This window comes from Dermacentor albipictus, chromosome 10 (assembly GCF_038994185.2).
Source record: "Dermacentor albipictus isolate Rhodes 1998 colony chromosome 10, USDA_Dalb.pri_finalv2, whole genome shotgun sequence".
Taxonomy (NCBI): domain Eukaryota; kingdom Metazoa; phylum Arthropoda; class Arachnida; order Ixodida; family Ixodidae; genus Dermacentor; species Dermacentor albipictus.
The window spans coordinates 86,744,407-86,762,574 of record NC_091830.1 but is presented as its reverse complement, the minus strand read 5'-3'; the positions used below and the strand labels follow the sequence as shown (position 1 = coordinate 86,762,574).

At 47.0% G+C, this 18,168-nt stretch overlaps 1 protein-coding gene and 1 long non-coding RNA gene across 2 annotated transcripts in view; one reads left to right on the top strand and one right to left on the bottom strand.

Annotated features, from left to right (window-relative positions):
• Positions 1 to 17,012, bottom strand: part of LOC139050569 (juvenile hormone acid O-methyltransferase-like) — a 38,035-nt gene extending 21,023 nt beyond the window's left edge. Inside the window, exon 1 of the mRNA XM_070527114.1 lies at positions 16,903 to 17,012. The gene's annotated coding sequence lies outside the window, so the exon portion shown is untranslated. The remainder of the gene's footprint in view (positions 1 to 16,902) is intronic.
• On the top strand, positions 607 to 9,351 carry LOC139051101 (uncharacterized). The gene is made up of 4 exons (XR_011509234.1): positions 607 to 960; positions 1,044 to 1,199; positions 7,636 to 7,692; positions 9,104 to 9,351. It is a non-coding gene; the product is annotated as an uncharacterized lncRNA (long non-coding RNA).
• Positions 17,013 to 18,168: the final 1,156 nt, after the last annotated feature.

Sequence of the window (18,168 nt, the reverse complement as noted above, 5' to 3'; positions counted from 1 at the left end):
GTGTATTAACCGAAACTGAACTGCAAACCGAAAAAAAAGAAACAACTGACAAGGCTGTAGAGAGACCACGGGTGGTTATGGCCAATCTAAGTGCATGGGCGAACTTTTCTAGGAAGCTACTCGCTTTATTAAATTAATGATGCGCTTGAAGGCGCACACTTGTTGCAGTGAAGATATTCAGGCAGCATTTATTATTTTATTGCGTAATTCTGCAGAGATCCGAGCCGCTAACCAGCAGATGTGAACTGGTAATAGAGGTTGCTGTACATAAGTCGGTTCGTCATAAGTTTGTTGTGCGCAGCGCAGTGCGAGCGCGGGCGTAGCAGAGCACTATCATCCTCCTCTCCCACTGCTGGACCCCTATGCTGCAGCCGCTACAGGAGGAGAGGGCCGTGGAATAGGAGGAGGTGTTCGAATGCGTATAAGGAGAGGGCGTTCGAATGCGTATACACGTTAGAACGCGTCTGCACTCGGCAAACCGCCTCTGGATGTGCACGGCGGAGGCTGCGTCGTGTGCCGACGCGCGTAGGCGTAGAGACCTTGGTCTGCTAGGATTTCTACGCCTACGAGACGCGCCTCACGTGACCACGGTGAAACAATGTGACTTGCAGAAAGACTTTTTCGCGTGCTGTGCAAGCACGGGATGCGTGCGTTGTGATGGAAGTGTGCGTGATGTGATGTGATGTGATGGAAGTGTGCGTGATGTGATGGAAGTGCGTTGTGTTTGAAGTGTGCGTTGGGATCGGCGTTCCGCGCGCGTCTCGGTAGTCGATCCTGGCAGCTCTTGAACGTTTCAGCTGCAGCCGGCTGCATTAACAATGGAATAATAATCGCCCAAGCGAAACGTCGGCCCCCATTGTACATGGCCTGGTACAAGCAGCATAAAGACCGCAACGTGAAAGTGGCAGTGTGGAGAGAAGTGCTAGCCGCCGTCTTGCCAGATATCAAAGGGCAAGCAAGGTAGGCATGTAGATTCGGCAACTTGTTGTCAGCCTTTTGTGCTGACAATTGTCTACCAAACACCTTTGCATTTGTCTTTGCAGTGGCCCCGGATTTGGCGCAATAGCAGTGGAAATGGGTGCGCGATCAATTTAACAGAATTTTCAACGGCTGCATGCACTCCCAAAGAGCGGCGCTCGCCAAGGACGTCGAGTCCGCCAACACGGCCTGGCCTTTCGAGCTGCTTATGTTTTTAAGAGGTACAGTGGTGATCAGGCCGTACGTTTGCGCAGTTTTTGTTATTCCGAAAGTCTTGCTGGCAAAATGGAAATCACCTTAGGCAAATAGGCACAAGCTAGGAAGCTTGTTCCTTCCAAAAGGCCAATTTACCTAGCTGGTATGTCTTTTACCAGCTGATAATTTTCAGGTACAGTTGTTCAGGCCTACTGCTATGAACGATAAAAGTGTAAAGATAAATGTAACAAATTACAGTGTCGCATAAATGGCGTTTGTTTTAGCAGACGCAAACAAAGAAAGGGGTTACGAGACACACGTACGGCCATCCCGTGCTTATATATGCACCAGTGGCACAGCCAGGAAATATTTCCGGGGACAAGCGGCCTCACATTTGATTAGGGCAGGAAGGGAGAGGTAGGTGGGTGTACTGTAGACAGGGAGGGAGCACGTGCTCGGTGTTTCTCCCACCCCGCTTCTTGAGGCACGCCTGCTCACGAAAGTAACTAAAAAAGGGGACAAAGTAGGCAATTTGCGCGTTTATGCAAGTAAATTGCAATAAGCAGGTGGTTTTCATTGTAGATACCACATGTCTAGGCTGTGAAATATCGTTGTTGGAATCGCCACAGTGCGCTCACAGTTATTGCCCACAGTACACTTGTGAGCAATAACTGATGTGTAGTGACCACCTGTCACTACACGTGTGTCGCCGCTTCTGGGAAACTCACGTAACTTCGCCTGGCCTCCATGTGGGAATAATTGCCGCCTGCTCTTTTTTGGAAGTGAGGTGACTGCCCGACAAGGGCGCCACCACAGCCACTCGGCAAGCCCGCTTTTAGTTTGGATTAAAGCCAGTCGAATTTCCGTTCTCAACCGGTCAAAACGTGTATTACTTCCCTCTACTAAACCGAGCACGCAACAAGTGGTAATCCAGGGCATTTAAGTTTTTTTAGAACGCTGCCATGGATGACGCTGCTCCTACTCCTGCTGACAGAGGAGACGCCACGATTACGTCTCCTAGCTGTCATGGCCGCAGAGCTTCAGCTTCCTATCAGTTGACACAAGAATCTTCGAGTTTGGTTTTTACAAGTAGAGGCCCATTTTCAATTCCGGCGCATCACTTCACAGACAACAAGGTACCTGCACGTCGCCGCCGCGCTACCATCCGACATCGTCGATGCCGTAGACGACTTGCTAGAGGGTACGCCTTCAGCTATAGCATACGCCTGCGTGAAACTCACGGTCCTGCAACGCCTCAACAGGCGTCAACAGCTCCTTTCCGAGGAGCTCGGCGACCAATGACCGTCGCAACTCCTGCACCGGTTGCGTCACTTGCTGGGTGACCACTACGTAAACGAGAGCCAGCTCCAATTTTGTGCGAGCTATTCTTGCAGCGCCTTCCCCAGTCCGCACGCATGGTGCTGGTGGGTTCCGAAGGGACGAGTCTCAATCGGCTAGTTGCACTCGCTGACCGCATATGTGACTGCTCGTCGGCGGTGCAGCTACCTATCGCCGCTGCGAGAGTCTCAGGGCCAGGAAACAAACTCTCGCACCTGGAGGAAACAGTCGAACGCCTCACCAGTGCACTGGAGAAGTTGACTACGGGCGGCAACACTAGTGACCAACTTCGGCGCAACCATTAGCCTTCACAGTCTCGCAGCGCACCTAGAGTCTCGCCGCGGCAGTTGTGCCGGTATCATCGTCGCTTTCGCGAACAAGCAAGTCGCTGCAGCCAGTGCTGTTCGTGGACGGGAAACGCACTGGTCATTCACTAACGGCGGCATCCGACATAAGTGCTAGCGCAAGCCGCCTATTCTTTGTAGTCCACCACATCACCAACAACCGCCTCATCGTCGACACTGGAGTTGAGCTATCTATCGTTACCACCATGGCCGAAACCACACAAGACCACACCCACTCTCTACGCAGTGAACAACACTGTCATTGTATGGGCGCCGGTCAATAACGCTAGACATCGTACTCCAGCGCTTGCACAGATGCATGTTTCTGACCGCCGACGTCGGCCTTGCTATACTGCGAGCGGACTTCCTGAGCCATTTCAACCTTTATGTGAGCGTTCGTGATCGGCACCTGTGAAGGATATACAAAGGATACATACAAACATATATATATATATATATATATATATATATATATATATATATATATATATATATATATATATATATATATATAAAGGATAGCACGTGACATCCCTTGATGTACTTAGTCTGCAGTCCAACCCACCTCATGTGTCATCCGTACGTCGAAACGATGCGCTGCCCGTGAAACACAAGGTGACGCATCATATCACCAGCGCTGGCCCCCCTGTCGCCGCCTGACCACAGATGCTCGCTGGACGGAGGTTGGAAGTCGCCCGCTGTGAGTTCAAACACACGCTTCAGCTCGACGTTATTCGTCCTTACTCCAATAATTGGCGTTCACTTCTTCATCTGGTTCCAAAGCAGATCGATTTTATAAGTGCATGCAACGAAATGCTTGATGAACCCAGCGACATTCGGAAGAAAGCAATCATTGCTTCATTTGGCTTATTTGATTTTGTCCGTATGCTTTACGGTTTGAAGGATGGGGCGCAAACTTTTCAAAGGTCCATGAACAAGGCTACGTGCGGGCTCCCGCTCATTTTCGTCTACCTTTACGACATTCTCACTGCAAGTCGTGCAGACGAAGAGCCCAAAGAGCACCTTCGCCTTCTATTTGAGCGAGTGGATGAGCACGGCCTAGTCTTGAAGTCTCAGAAATGAATTTTTGGAGTTGAAGCCCTGGGGGGATTTTCTTGGCCATTCCACTTCACCCCAAGGCATCTATTCACTGGAATCACGGGTGTGGGCAATCGAGGACATCCCCTCTCCAACCTCCTTCCGAAAGTCGCACGAGTTTCTGGGGCTCATGAAGTTTGACAGGGGCTTCATGCCATCCTGCGCGCAACTTCTTCATCTACTGGCTGGCCTGCTATGTCGTCACTCCAAAAAACCGCCTACATTCCACTGGTTGTCGGAGCACGAACACTCCTTCCAGGAAGCCAAAGTGCGGTTGGCGACTGCAGTGTTGCTGATTGATCCGTTACCCGACGCGCCAACTCTCCTTATGGTAAACGAGTTGACCACGGCAGCGGGTACAGTACTGAAGCAGCCCAACGGCACAGACTGGAGGCCTCTGGGCTTGTTCACAAAGCGCCTCAAACCTCCAGAATCTCGCTACAGCACCTTCGGGAGGCAGATGTTGGCCACCTATTGCGCTTTCAAGCATTTCCGCCTACAAACCGTAGCTTCGTTTTCAAGAACAGCAATCCATCTTGCTCAGAACGTGAGCTTCGGCAACTTTGTTTTATCTCCGCATTTTTTGAGGACATCAAATCTCAAACCGCCACATCTCTCGCACCGAAAATCAGGCAGCAGACGCAGTGTCGCGGATCGACTCTGTGCCTGCTGGTCCTTTGGACTTCCAAGCTCTAGCCTCCACCCAGCGAAACGACACCAAACTGCGCCAATTTCGGAGTAAAGGTTCATCACTTCAGCTTGCGGAGGTTCCACTTCCCTACACAACAACATTGGTCACTTGTGACACATCGCAAGCAGATCCTCGCCCGTTCGTGCCCGATCAGTTTCGGCAGGCAGTATTCGATTCACTGCATGCAATAAGCCGTCCCGGCATCAGAGCGACACCGAGGCTCATCATAGACTACTTCGTTTTGCCAGGTATCAACAAGGATGTTCGAAGCTGGGCAAGAAGCTCCGAAGCCTGTCAAGTCGTGAAAGTGACCCGGCACATACGTTCAGCGGTGCAACCGTTTCTACGACTGGAGAGCCGTTTTGGTCACGTGCACGTAGACGTGATGGGGCCTCATCCGCCCTACCAAGGTTTCAGGTACCTCCTCACGCGGGTCGACCGGTACTCAAGGGGGCCTGAGGCTAAGCCTCTAGCTCCGTGCGCTGCGACTGACGCGCCGCCGCGCGGCTGTTAGATAAGACACTCGTGGAGAACCCGAGCAGAAGGAAACGTCTCCGTACTGCGGCCGGACTACGAATCTATGCCGCCATGGAGACGCGTACGCCGTGACCGCGTCGTTAACGCGTAGTTGACTGGAATAATGAGTTGCTGCGTAGTCGGCTGTACGAACAGGTACACGTCGTGCCCAGCGGGGACGACGTTTCACGGTTTCTCAACTCGTCTGTTCTTTGTCGGGCACCGGCAACAGCGGATGACGGCTGTGTGACGAAAAAAGGAAGTTTGGTTCTTGTGACCGTGTCATCTCTCTCGGCCGTTTCACGCTCTGCGTTTTTTTAGAGCGCAGCTCTTTGGCGTCCGTTCCTGGGTTTCGCGTCGGCGTTGTCGTCGGCCTCGTAACCAGCTCCGCCCCCCTTTCATCCCCCCAGCGCTAGCAGCGACCGACTGATACCGCTGGATGCCGCTGACGCCGCTAGAGAGTCAAGATAACGTGACTGCATAGAACACCGTCGCCGCCATGCAGAAAGAGGAGGAAAGGGCCCCCCCCCCCTGGTTCTTAGCGCTGCGGAAGCGAGGGTATCATATTGTTTGTGTCGGCATCGGCGGCGTTGTCCCTGAAACCAACTCCGCAGCTGGGGTTGACTCACTATCGGCGTCAGCGGCATCAGTCAGTCGCTGCTATCTCTTCCCTCCTCCCTTTATCGTGTTGTCCGCTTGCTGCACGCGCTTCTGCCCCCATCGTTTGCCGCTGGGTGTACACGCCGCCCCCCTCCCACCCCTTCCTGCGAGTCTCCGGTTGTCAAAGCGCCGGCTCGAACTTTGAAGTTGGCGAACTGTGCGCCGCAAAGTTGCCCAACGGCTTGCTGGTAGTAGCTGCCTACTTCGCCCCTACCGCACTCACGAAAGACGTCGTGCACTTCCTGCAACTCGCATTAACCGTCCATCGATCCACACCGATGTTAGTAGTGGGGGACTTTAATGTTGACATAAAGACAAACAGCAATTTCCTAACACTTATGCGGGAGAACATCCCGTTCCTCTCGCTCGTAACGCGTCCCACGGCTGTGACAACCTCGCGAGGCACTTGTATAGATCTCGTCTTTGTTTTCTTGTGCCACTAACATCTGCACATTTCACTGCCGACGGAACAAACTGGGAGCCCTCTCGGCACATGAAGATATGCAGCGTCCATTTCGTTGGGGGTGCGCCGTCCAAGGATGTGTCGTCCCTGCCGTACGTGCCAACGATATTTCCTGAAGAGTACCGTAAACGGTTCGTGCATCCGGAAGATAAGGCTGGACGCTATGAATGGTTAGAATAAAATGACGTCTTGTTGGGCGAGTTGGTCACAATTCATCTTGGCTACTAGGCGCGAAAACACAAACGACACAAGGAAGGAGACGGGACAGACGGGACAGGTGTTCTGTCCCGTCTCCTTCCTTGTGTCGTGTGTATTTTCGCACCTAGTAGCCAAGATGAAAGGTTAGAAGTCCACGAAATAGGCACTTTTTTTTAACCTAGCCATCAGGTGTTGAAATCTTTAGAAGGGATGATTTCTTGGCGACACCCCAGCCAAGATTTCGTCAGTCGCTATGCTCGATGGTTCGTGTGACCGATTTCACTCTAGTGCTGGCAAAGGCGCAGCCGCTAAAGCAGAGGTGCGCAGACTGTTGGTCGAAACTTCCCTCTCCGAGAGGTCGCGGGACGATGTGGTCGCGGCTCCTCGAAGAGCTCCCCTAATTAACGCAGAAATAGTACGGCGGGGTAGCCATATGACACTCGGAAGCTTTGATAGGCCGCTAGAGCATAGCTTCGCTTACACCATAATTCTCGGAAAAAAGAAAAGCGCAGTGACTTCACACAGACGAGCTGGCCAAGTGCGCACGCACTTTGAGTGGTGCATACTCGGGAGTAAAGAGCAGTGCATGTAGTCGTTACTCGGGGGATTAAACGCCCGAAGTGTGCAGCATGATGACAAATTTGCATGCGGAACAAAAATCGAGTCTGTTTATTCTCGTCTTAAGATATCTGGGAGTCGTTAGTTTTTGTTTGTTTGTTTTGGTCTTTCACCATAGCCTGACAGGGAGAAAAAGGGGAGCAGATTCATGATATGGACCTGTTGGCTGTAAATGAGATTGCTCTAATCTAAAGCAGTTCTACTGCAGCATCTCAATCCGTGCGTGCTATGTCAGCGTGAGCCAAACATTGCTGATTGCAATTGACGAGAGCTTGGCTTGGAGCTCCTGGCCAGAGGGAAGGAACATGAATTTGCTTTCTGAAAAGACAAACTGGCCCTTGCATAATGTACGCTAGAGCACGAAGAAAAGAAGCTCGCTCACAAAGAAGAAAAGCAAAGGTACATGCGGTATATGTTGCGCAGACATCTTGAGTAGTAATGAATGGGTTGTCCATTACCTCCCTCTCTGCAGTCCATTTGGTGCTCATTACATCACGATTTATCTGGCTTCAGTCATTGCATGTTTCTGTTTACAGATGTGGCCAACAAGAAACCTAGCCCTTTCGATACCCATATTCTTCCCATTGTGTACGGTATGTACAACTGCAGTACTTTCTCTTGCTAAGCATGGGAATGTAACCTCTAGATGGTGTACTGCGTCATGTTCTAGAGTGTGCATACTCCTACACAAGTTCGTTTCGCATATCCTGACGCACACACAGGAATGTATGTATCAGGATACGTAGAATGTGACAACAGTGCACATGCTGGTCAGACAGCCAAATTTTAAGACGTGTAGCGATATGCGCACGCAATCAATAGCATTGAAACTGGGCCACGAAGGCCAGGACACTCATGTGCAGACGGTGCAGGACAGCTTGTGCACGTTGAAGAGTTGAGATCCGTTCGACACAAATATTGGCATAAGGGCTCCCTCGCGTCGCTGCGCAGGTATTGCGTGAAAGTCAATTCTCAGTGAAGCTGAGTTATGTCGAGCAAGAATTTGATTTTTATTTGTTTTGGGGCTGATTAACTTGAAAAATAAGACAGTTATGTTTACAAATATTCAAGCATTTCGAAGCACTGTCAATAGGTCTGTTTGGTTTGCCTGCACCACCTGAAATGGTTCACAAGGTGCTGCACGCTAACATTCGTTTGAGCGGTACAACATGGTGCAGGACTGGTTAAACATTTTTCTGCACCCTCACTAGTGCCGGTGCCAACTGGGTGCAGGTGCACATGCGGTACATCAGTGCAGCAGACATGTGCAAGTGCCGCTAAAGCCCTGTTTACTTGCGTCTTGTCTGGCTACTCAAGTGTAGTGCGTATTTATCCAGAAATGCCGATGATAACAGCAGTTTGAGACCGTACAACTTATGCACTCTGTGCGCATGAGTTAGCCAATATATAAGGCCTGCACTACGTCTGTGTCTCACCAATAATTCAGTGTCGCGTTGTTCGTAAATCGCCATGAACAGTTTCAGAGTCGTAGAGGCAAATCAGATGGACCCAATAGCTCAAATTCCAACACTGTCTGGCAAGGTCTATGCGTGAGCGTCATCGACCTGCTTAAAAATGCAATCTATTCATCCGTTAATAATTCAGGCAAGCCAAAGTATTTAAGTTTGAAATGATGTCACTTTTCTAAACTGACAGGCTTTCAGCGCAGTGTCAGCCACACACACACACACACACACACACACACACACACACACAGACACACAGACACACACACACACACACACACACACACACACACACGCACAAACGCACACACAAACACAAACACACACACACAATTTCATTTCCAAATTAAGTACACTTCAGCCATTACAAAACTGCTTATTCTTCACTCAAATTTCGCACGGTCTTATTTTGGGCCAGATTAATCATGAATTTCTCCTTAACCAAACGAATTGCACCCACACAGAAGCATATTGTGAGTGCCTTGAGTATTTCTCAATTTGTGATTGAATTGTCAACATCATTTTGACACCTTCACAGGTATGAAATGCAGTGTCGAGCAGAAGAAAGGGAGCTGCTTCTGGAACGTCTGGAAAATGTCGAAAGACATGTGCATAAAGAGAGCCACCCGAGCCTGTAATACACTCATTTTGTTTAGCTTCCACCGTAACAAACTGTTTTACAATGCCAGCTACACAGAGTCCATGTGCTGTGACCTTTGGGTCATGTAATTCACTTTTGTTTTTGCTTCCTGGTGATCAAGGTGTGGTGACTTCTACACAGCAACACGTTACACGTTCATGACGTCACTACTGAAGCTGTAGTGTTCTTAAAGGGCCCTCACACCACCCTAGGCATTTGAACAGGCACATTGCACACATTGGACTGCGACAACAATCTTTTATGAACATAGCCGCATTACACGCCACTGCGGTTGCTACAAATCAAACATTTTTGCGGTTAGATGTTCAATGCAGAGGCCGATGCACCTTTGCTGCTAAACAACAATTTTTCGATGTCACAAGGGTTTAGGAGCTCTTTAAGGCATGAGGCTAAGTTGTATATGAGATTTCTTACAGATGTATCACTTTATTATTTTCTTATACGTGCTGACTGTCAGGTTTGCTGTAGTGACAGTCACTTCAACAATGGTTGTACAGGCACAGTAGATATGGTGAAACAAGTTGGATTGGAACCTGGCCTTCGCATTATTAAAAGTTATCTCGCAAATCACTTGTCAGAAGTCTTCTCTGACCACACTAGTGCTGCACAAGCTAGAAAAAGGAAAGGTGCACACGAGTAAGAGACAAGAACAACAGTTTGAGGGCGACAACTACAAATCTGTGGCACTTTAACTCTTGAAAGTCTTTCGTGCATAAAGCAGATGTTCCAAATTTTTTTTTTGTTTTCCCTAAATCATTTTTTGCATTTCTATCACACACCAAAAAGCACGTATGTTCCGAGGAAACACGTTTTAGTGACATTACACATTGAGTTTTTACATAGGTTGGCGAGCAATGAACAACAAAAGTAAACTTTTCTATAGCAAGGCACACTGTTATATCGGAGCTTCGCTTCCGAAATTGAAACCCCGATCTAACCTCATCCCCATCTTTTTGAATATTAGTCAGGGGAAGGAACATCCTTATACATTTGTTAATGGTACCATTATGCAATGCCGAAGTAATTCGTAACTCTTTCCCCCCTTGTAGAACAAAAAGAAAAGGAGAACAGTGATGCAAAATAGAGGACTCGTTTTTTTCCTTCAATGCAAATACAAACACGCAAAAGAGATGAAACAGAAAAATCAAACATGTTGCAAGCGCACTAAGGAGCAGTAAACACAAGAAAGTCCATACTTGTGTTCATAGTCACTAAGAACACGACTAAAATTAAGAACACAACGGCCTTCACAGAAGCCCAAAAATTATCTCAACACCTGTCCAGGTATGTCACATAGAAAAGCAAAACAATAACAGGAAATCTGAAGACATGAAACATAATCATGGAACAAAATCTTTGAGGTTCAGTTCCAGTTCAGTTCCCTCTACAGTTGCCAGCAATGACTCCGAAGTTACTTATGAGGTTTGCTGCTAAGCTGAGCCCACGACGACGTTTGAGCTGCCTAGCTCACTGAAGCGCTTGTCAGACGACTCTAAGGGAGAACAAGATTAAAAAAAATATGAAATTTCACTGACGTGCTCCTCAGGCACAGCGCGGAGCGAATACTTTGAAGAACTGTATGTGAGCACGAAGGCTAAGAGACGCGAGTGTTAGATGTTTCGGAGAAAGCATGGGGGACTGAGCACATGAGTCACTCGTTGTGAAGGTACCTGCATTGAAGCACTAGGTTCAGTTACACGCCTATCAGCAAAAGAACTTCATGATAGCTGGGCGCCAGAGCCGGACGTAGAACTGTGAATGACGTAGGAACTGGTGCCTGAATAGAACCCTCAGATCATATTAAGCGCTGAGCAGTCGACGCTGCTAGGAAAGCATTTTGAGTGGGCACGTCAGTCGGAATTTGAACACGTACCTGGTCATCTCGCCTTTCGGCTAAAGATGATTTCACCGCAGGAATGGGGATAGCTACCGAAGTAGGAATCTTATATGGAAAGGACTGAGAGCTTTGCTCAAACAAAGGAACACTGCTAGGGGATTGTGTGTTCCGATTACCATTACCGTCTCTTTCTGCATGCGCAGGGACTAATTTGGAAATATTTCAAATACAGCATTCACTCAGCTTAAATGTGTTATCCGATAGCTTAGACAATACTGGAAAAGGGCCTCTGGCGTGTGCAACGTGCCCGGTGTGGCGATCATGGCGGCCATGCCGGCATCACGCATACCTATTCAAATAGTGCGTTTTTTGTCGCTTCATCATCAAGCTGCCAAACTCTTCAGATTTTACTAACTTTTCATTGACAAGTGAAACAATTACTTATGTGACTGCCAAAAATTAGTTTTTTTGATGCACTACATTAAAATTAATGGGCTGGTGTGCAATTAACATTTGCTGAAAATTTCTTTATACATTCATCTCCATTCTTACTTTTTGAAAAAAAAATGTTTGGTAGAACTAGGCCTCATACTTTAACTGTGCTGCGAATTCAGCTATATTTCCAAAGTTGGTGGCACAAGACGAAAGTAAGTGGACACCTACGACCCATAGAAGCAGGTGTGGCAGTTGGCCAGAGGGGCACTTACCTTATACATTCGTGGCAAATTCTGGCGGTACGCTTTTTTATTTTCGCGAAAATCAACAAATGCAAATAAGCCTGCAATCTTGGCAAAACCCCATTCGACGGCTTGGCGCACTTTACTCATTTCCTTGTTGAACAGCAACTGGTGCCCACTTGAAGACTTTCCGCGGCAGGGCTTCAGCAGCAGTGGGCTCAGAGGATATGCGGGATCACCAGGTGTGACCCTGGACGAGCTCTTCTAGTTTCTCATACGTCTTGCTTCCTCGGAATATATCTGAAAGGTCACAAAGTAATTTTAGCACTAAAAATATGCACAAATCTCCCAAAACCGCTGCAAACAAAACAAAATATACAATAGTAGACAATTTTATCGGTTGCATCACCTCACTCTACATGTCGCATCATATTATCTTTGACGTCTCAAAGTACACAATGTAAACTAACCTAGAGGTCTATTCTATTCAGCCAAGTTTCTCTGCACATAGGCCCTGATACTATGTGGTATAGCTGTGCTGCCTGCAACTGGGCCCTCGATTGCACAGGGTGCAAGACAAGGTGCTGCCGTGGTACAGTTGCACCCTTGAACCTTGAAGCGTGCGCAACCCGGCAGACAACAACCGGCGCCGCTTGCACCGTTTCTGAATTTAACGAACCTTATCACTCCTCACAAATGTGCCCGTCGCACAGCCTGGAAAATATATTTGCGTGGAATTTACAATTACAGATAAGCCATATTAAAATAAACAAGTTGATCATAGAAAATTCTCAGGAGTCGTTGCAGATTTCAATAAAGAATTCGATAATAATATTGATTCAGTCATTAGGAAATATGCTGGTTTTGTCAGGAGAGCCCCAATTAAATTTCGTTCAGTATTCAGTATTGCTACACTTCTCTCATTTCAACACGCATTCATTCATACACGCTTACTGTATAACTACATTTGCTTTACCAAACAACATTTCCCTGCCGCAAGTTGCAACAAATTATGAAAAAGCTTGTCCGTTTCAGTGACATTTCCTTCGAAAAAATTCAGAGTTACATTTTAACATGTTGCCGTAAAGTAGCTTGATATTTTTTGAAAACGTACTTGCTTTATTCTGCCTACTAAGCATGAGTATTACCTTATTGAAATACACGTGTTACAGTTGATGTTCTTGCTTATGTGCTTTGATCACATGTATTATTTTCCTAACATTGCTGCGTTTGCTGAAAATATACCGTTCTTGACCTATATATTGTGAATGCATTTACTCTAATAAACATGAAACTAAACATGACGGCTGCGTCGATCACGTCTAGTAACGACTTGGGATAGGAACTTTCGTCTCTATTGTATCAACTCACCTGCATCATTCTGCTGCCAAAGTACGGTCTATTTAGCTGGCAGATTATGTCATTTGGACACATGATGGACTGGTATTTTACAGCATGGGTGCGCTTGAGCTCGGAGAAAAAACATCTTTTGATTTGTCGACGGGTGACAGATAGCCCTCGCGGTGCCGTCGATGAAGCCCCAACAGTTAGCCAGGGGTGCACTATTGGAATGCACGCCCTGCAAAGTTTACGTGTGAAAAAAATATAAATAAATAAATACAAGCGACGAACTCAAATGCCTGATATTTACCTGTGCAAATTCCGCCAAGGTAGCGATGTCAAGCCAGGAGTGACTGTTTGCGTCCTTCAAAAGGTGCTTTAACTTACTTTCAATATGTGGAAGAACGATATTTGTCACTGGTGATATAACTGAACAATGTCTGCCAAAAAGTGCTCTAGATCGCACAGCCGATTGGGGTACGAGAGCCGGCGTAGCGTAATGCGCAAACTCTCGTCTCCTGGCGCAGTCACTCGTTGAGCTGTTGTGATTACATCTGGCATCCTTAAGGTATTACGAAGCCTCAATATGTGATTTTTAAAAATCGGAAATACGACCTAAAAAGATCAGCATCCATGGTACCCGCGTTCAGAAGTTCGTTGGCCGAAAGCGGGTCTCTTCGCGTGCTGCAAAGAACTTCACACAGCAATCTGCCTCCCATTTCAGTTGATTCCGTAGCACCGGGTCTTGCAAAACGCTCTGCCTTGTTGTCATGTCTTCTTGCTCTAGCAGTGCGATGCACCGAAACTCTGGGAGAACAGTGGAGGCATAAATCGAAGATGAACAACATGTTTGTCGCATGTGTGCATGTTTGTTGATGCGGACCACGTGTTAGATGTATCGACACAGCAAAAGACCTTGCCTTGGCTATAACGCAGCGTAACGGCTTTGTTAATCTAAGGACTAGATCTATAACAAATGAAAGTGCAATTCCTTCAGACATTTGAGTAATACAAAAATAATATTTTATTGTAGCAATTCATACAACTTCGGATAGAACCATCGTTAACTTTCGAGAAACTTCCGATGCATGCAGGCGCGTCCTGGGCTGTGCTATAATATTTTTAGGCGGTGACACGTGGTCGCCCGATAGAGATATACAAGTACACGTGTCAGTAGTAAGTTTATAGCAGTTTTATCTACTGCGGCAAGGTGGCGCGGCAAGCGAGCACATGCCTTTTGGACGCAGCCGGGCACTCCGCTAAAACTGATTCTTCGTATGCCGCTCCACTAACTGTGAGCGGGAATGCGAGAGCGGAGCGGACCATCAAAAATGTTCTTTTAAAACAGTCCATTAGAGAGCTTAGGTTAGGGGGACGCAAACGTTGGAGCCCGCTAGCGCTTGGGGCCACGGTGCTGCGCATGCGCTGTACCGTGGCCCCAAAGGTTAGCGGGCTCCTACGCTTGCGTTCCCTAATCTATATGCAAGAGTCTATATTGGCGCGTGTACTTGTTCATCTCTCTCCGGTGACCGCTTTTGCCGGCTACCATATGTAAATGTTATCGCTTGCCGCAGGACGCGCTCGCGTGTAATCGGAAGTTTCTCGCGTGTTATCGATGGTTCTATGCATTTCTTTGTTGTCACCGAATCTGATTGTATGTGCGGTGTCAGTTGTGAGGCAGATTGTGGAATGCACGCGGGCACAAGTGATTACGCTGGAAGCTTCGTCGAGTCGTGTATAAAGCCGACGCTCTTGACCTGAAGACCAGATTTTCGACGATCGCCGTCTACGTTCACCGCTATCGTTGTGCTTTGAATGTTACTTGCTTTTAGGGGCAAAGGTTCGGCCAAATAGTTAGTTTTGTCATTTAGTTTTGCTATGGTATCCTGGAAGTACCATATCGACTTTATAACGAGCAAAGCTAATCGCACACTTGGATATCTTCGTAGAAACTTCTCGCTCGCACCATTATCACTAAAACATTTATTATACACGACATATGTCCGTCCACAGTTGGAATATGCATCATCAGTATGGGACCCACATCATGCCACCTCAATTAACTGCCTTGAAAGCATCCAGAATCGCTCCGCTCGGTTTATACTAGATAATTACCATCGTACAGCAAGCGTAACACAAATGAAGACTACTCTGAACCTACCTTCGCTATTAACCCGCAGGAAACAATCACGTCTATGCTTATTTCATAAGATTTACTACCAGAACGCTGCGCTTCGGTCGGCGTGGATTAACCCAGCACCATTCATCTTCTCACGTAGAGATCATACGCATAAGGTACATGTTCCTCGCTCTAACACACTAACACATTTGCAATCATTTTTACCTAAAACATGTAACGAATAGAACGGTCTGCCAGCATCTATTGTTAATATAAGTAATCCTGTTCAATTTAGAAATGCTTTAGTTAACTACGTGTAAATCATGAAACTTGCGTTCAATATATCATGTGACTTGTTATTGTATAAGTGCTATTTTTTCAAATTAACTATGTATGTATTTACCTATCATTCTCAACTTGTATATAGAAGTGTCTGATGAGTTTTCTATGGTGAACTACGACTACTATTTTTTGTATAAATTATTGCGCTAGTATAATTTTCTATTTTTACTTATACTGTGCCTTTCCTGTATATCATTTTTTACTTCCTTTGTGAAGCCTCTCCCCTCTATGATGTATATATTTACTCTGAGGGTACTGTAAATAAATAAATAAATAAATGGTATCGTTGACCGCCAGTACAAAGTGACAATATCTTATCGGGCTGTCGTATGCGGCGCACAGTCTATAGCGATCGAGCTCGATCGGTATAATATTTCTCGATTTCGATTGCCTAACGGTCCTGCTCAAGTTAAGAATGAAGTTCCCTCAAATATATTCACGAACGTTTCACTCGACGATGATCTAGCAGCACTGCTACGCGCAATGAAGTGCTGACTTGAATACAAATCGTGTGGCTGCGCGCTCCTTCCCATCGTCGCGCGCGTACGGACTCGGAGGCGCGTACGGCTTAGCGATACGCGTACCCAGTGCCCCATGTGGGCGTGCCTTGTTGTCCATGTGGTCGTACTTCAAAGCTCTCGCGCGAAAGCATGCGAGCACTTCGGTGAAGAACGCAGCCCGAAATTCGGTTGCATGAGAGCAAGTGCCTTTCGCATCGGCGCCTTCATATCGGCGGTGAAAACTGGCAAACGATGGAATGGCAAACTACGTTGAACGGATTCTTCAATTTACTTACTTTTCCTTGATTTAGCCACTCAGTATATGTGCCACTGGGGTACGTGCCCGTTCTTGGCTAATTCTCCAGAATGGACAGGTCCCACTATACGAGTCTCTAAAAGCACATAGATTTCTTAAAAGAATGGGGACTATGTTTCGCAGATTATTTGATTTACAGTATTTTATGTAGCCACTCAGTACATGTGCCGCTGGGGATGCACCGCTTTTGCCCAATCCTCTAGAAGTCGCATGTCCCAGTGTGACCGAAGGGGCACAGTGTGGCACCGCCGTCACGCCCAGCTCGATTTAACCCCGCGCTCGGGGCGCTCAGAGACGCGTATTATCGGCTGCACTTTTGCTTCTTGGACTAGACGTTGTCACGATTGAATGGAACTCATTATGCCGTATTACGTGTAGTTTATCAAACTTAAACTGATGTTTATCAGGACTTGCGAGGCCTACTAATGCGCATTGTATTGCAGAACGTTCACTCTTGCTCGGCTTTTAGCGCTAACTAGCACTTAACTGCTTTTAGCAACAAGACAACATACTCTATATTGAAGTATCAAGCACTTAAGCTTACCGTAACAGGAACGGTACTGTCCGCCTTTCGATTGTGACAAAGCAGCAACAGCAGGGAGTAGGAATAATAAACTTCGATGAACTGTGGCAGTGTTCGGGCAGCAATGGACTGAAGCCACGTTGTCACTCCGCTGGGACCTTTTGTGCAATAAGACACCTGGCGGCGCTCCACTGACTGTCACGTGACATAAATCGCCCGTGGTAATGTTGCATCTGCTCTTGACTGCATTCGTGGTGTGGTGGCGAAACTTTTCCCCTTCGTGCTCGCCTGCATTTGCCATTGCTGCGGCTACGATGTGGCCCAGCTGTGTACTCGTATGTGTGCCTGTGGCGGAAGGGCAGAACTGAAAAAAAAAGAATGTGGAAATATTGCAACGGCTAAATATATATAGACGCCGGCAGTGCGGATTCACAGAATTTTTTCTACGTGGGCTGCTTCTATATAATATAGTTGGAAAATTTTGTGTTCTATAAAGGTAGCTCAGATGGTTTTTTCCTACGTGGGCAGGGCGGAGTTACACACCGGAAATAAAGCTTCAATCAAACATCGCACAAAAAGCCGCTATTATTTTTTAGGCTGAAATTATTTATTGTAGGCCGACGTTTGTACGAAGTGTCTATCGACTGCAAGGGTCCCAGAAAACTGGAACAATGCAAGCATAAAAACGGACACATTAAAAAAATCAAAAAGTGTAGGCTCATTAGCTTACTCCCAGTATTATATAATATTCGCCAATATAGCCTCCTCCAGAATAAGGGCAACACTGGACGTTAGTCAACCAAGGGAACAGGCTGGCTTCAGGAAGGGATACCCTACAATGAATCACATCCATGCCAGTAATCAGGTAATCGAGGAATCCGCAGTGTACAATAAGCCTCTCTATATGGCTTTCATAGATTGCGAAAAGACATTTGATTCATTAGAGATACCAGCAGTCATAGATGCATTACGCAATCAAGGAGTACAGGTCGCTTACGTAAATACCTTAGAAAATATCTACATAGGTTCCACAGCTGCCTTAATTCTACAGAAGAAAAGTAGGAAGGTACCTATAAAGAAAGGGCTCAGACAGGCAGGCACAATCTCTCCAATACTATTCTCTGCGTGTTTGGAAGAAGTATTCAAGCTATTAAACTGGGCAGGCTTAGGAGTAAAGTTCGATGGCGTATATCTCGGCAACCTTTGGTTTGAAGATGACATTGTTCTATTCAACAACATAGCAGACGACTTGCAACAAATGATTGATGATCTTAACAGAGGGCGTGT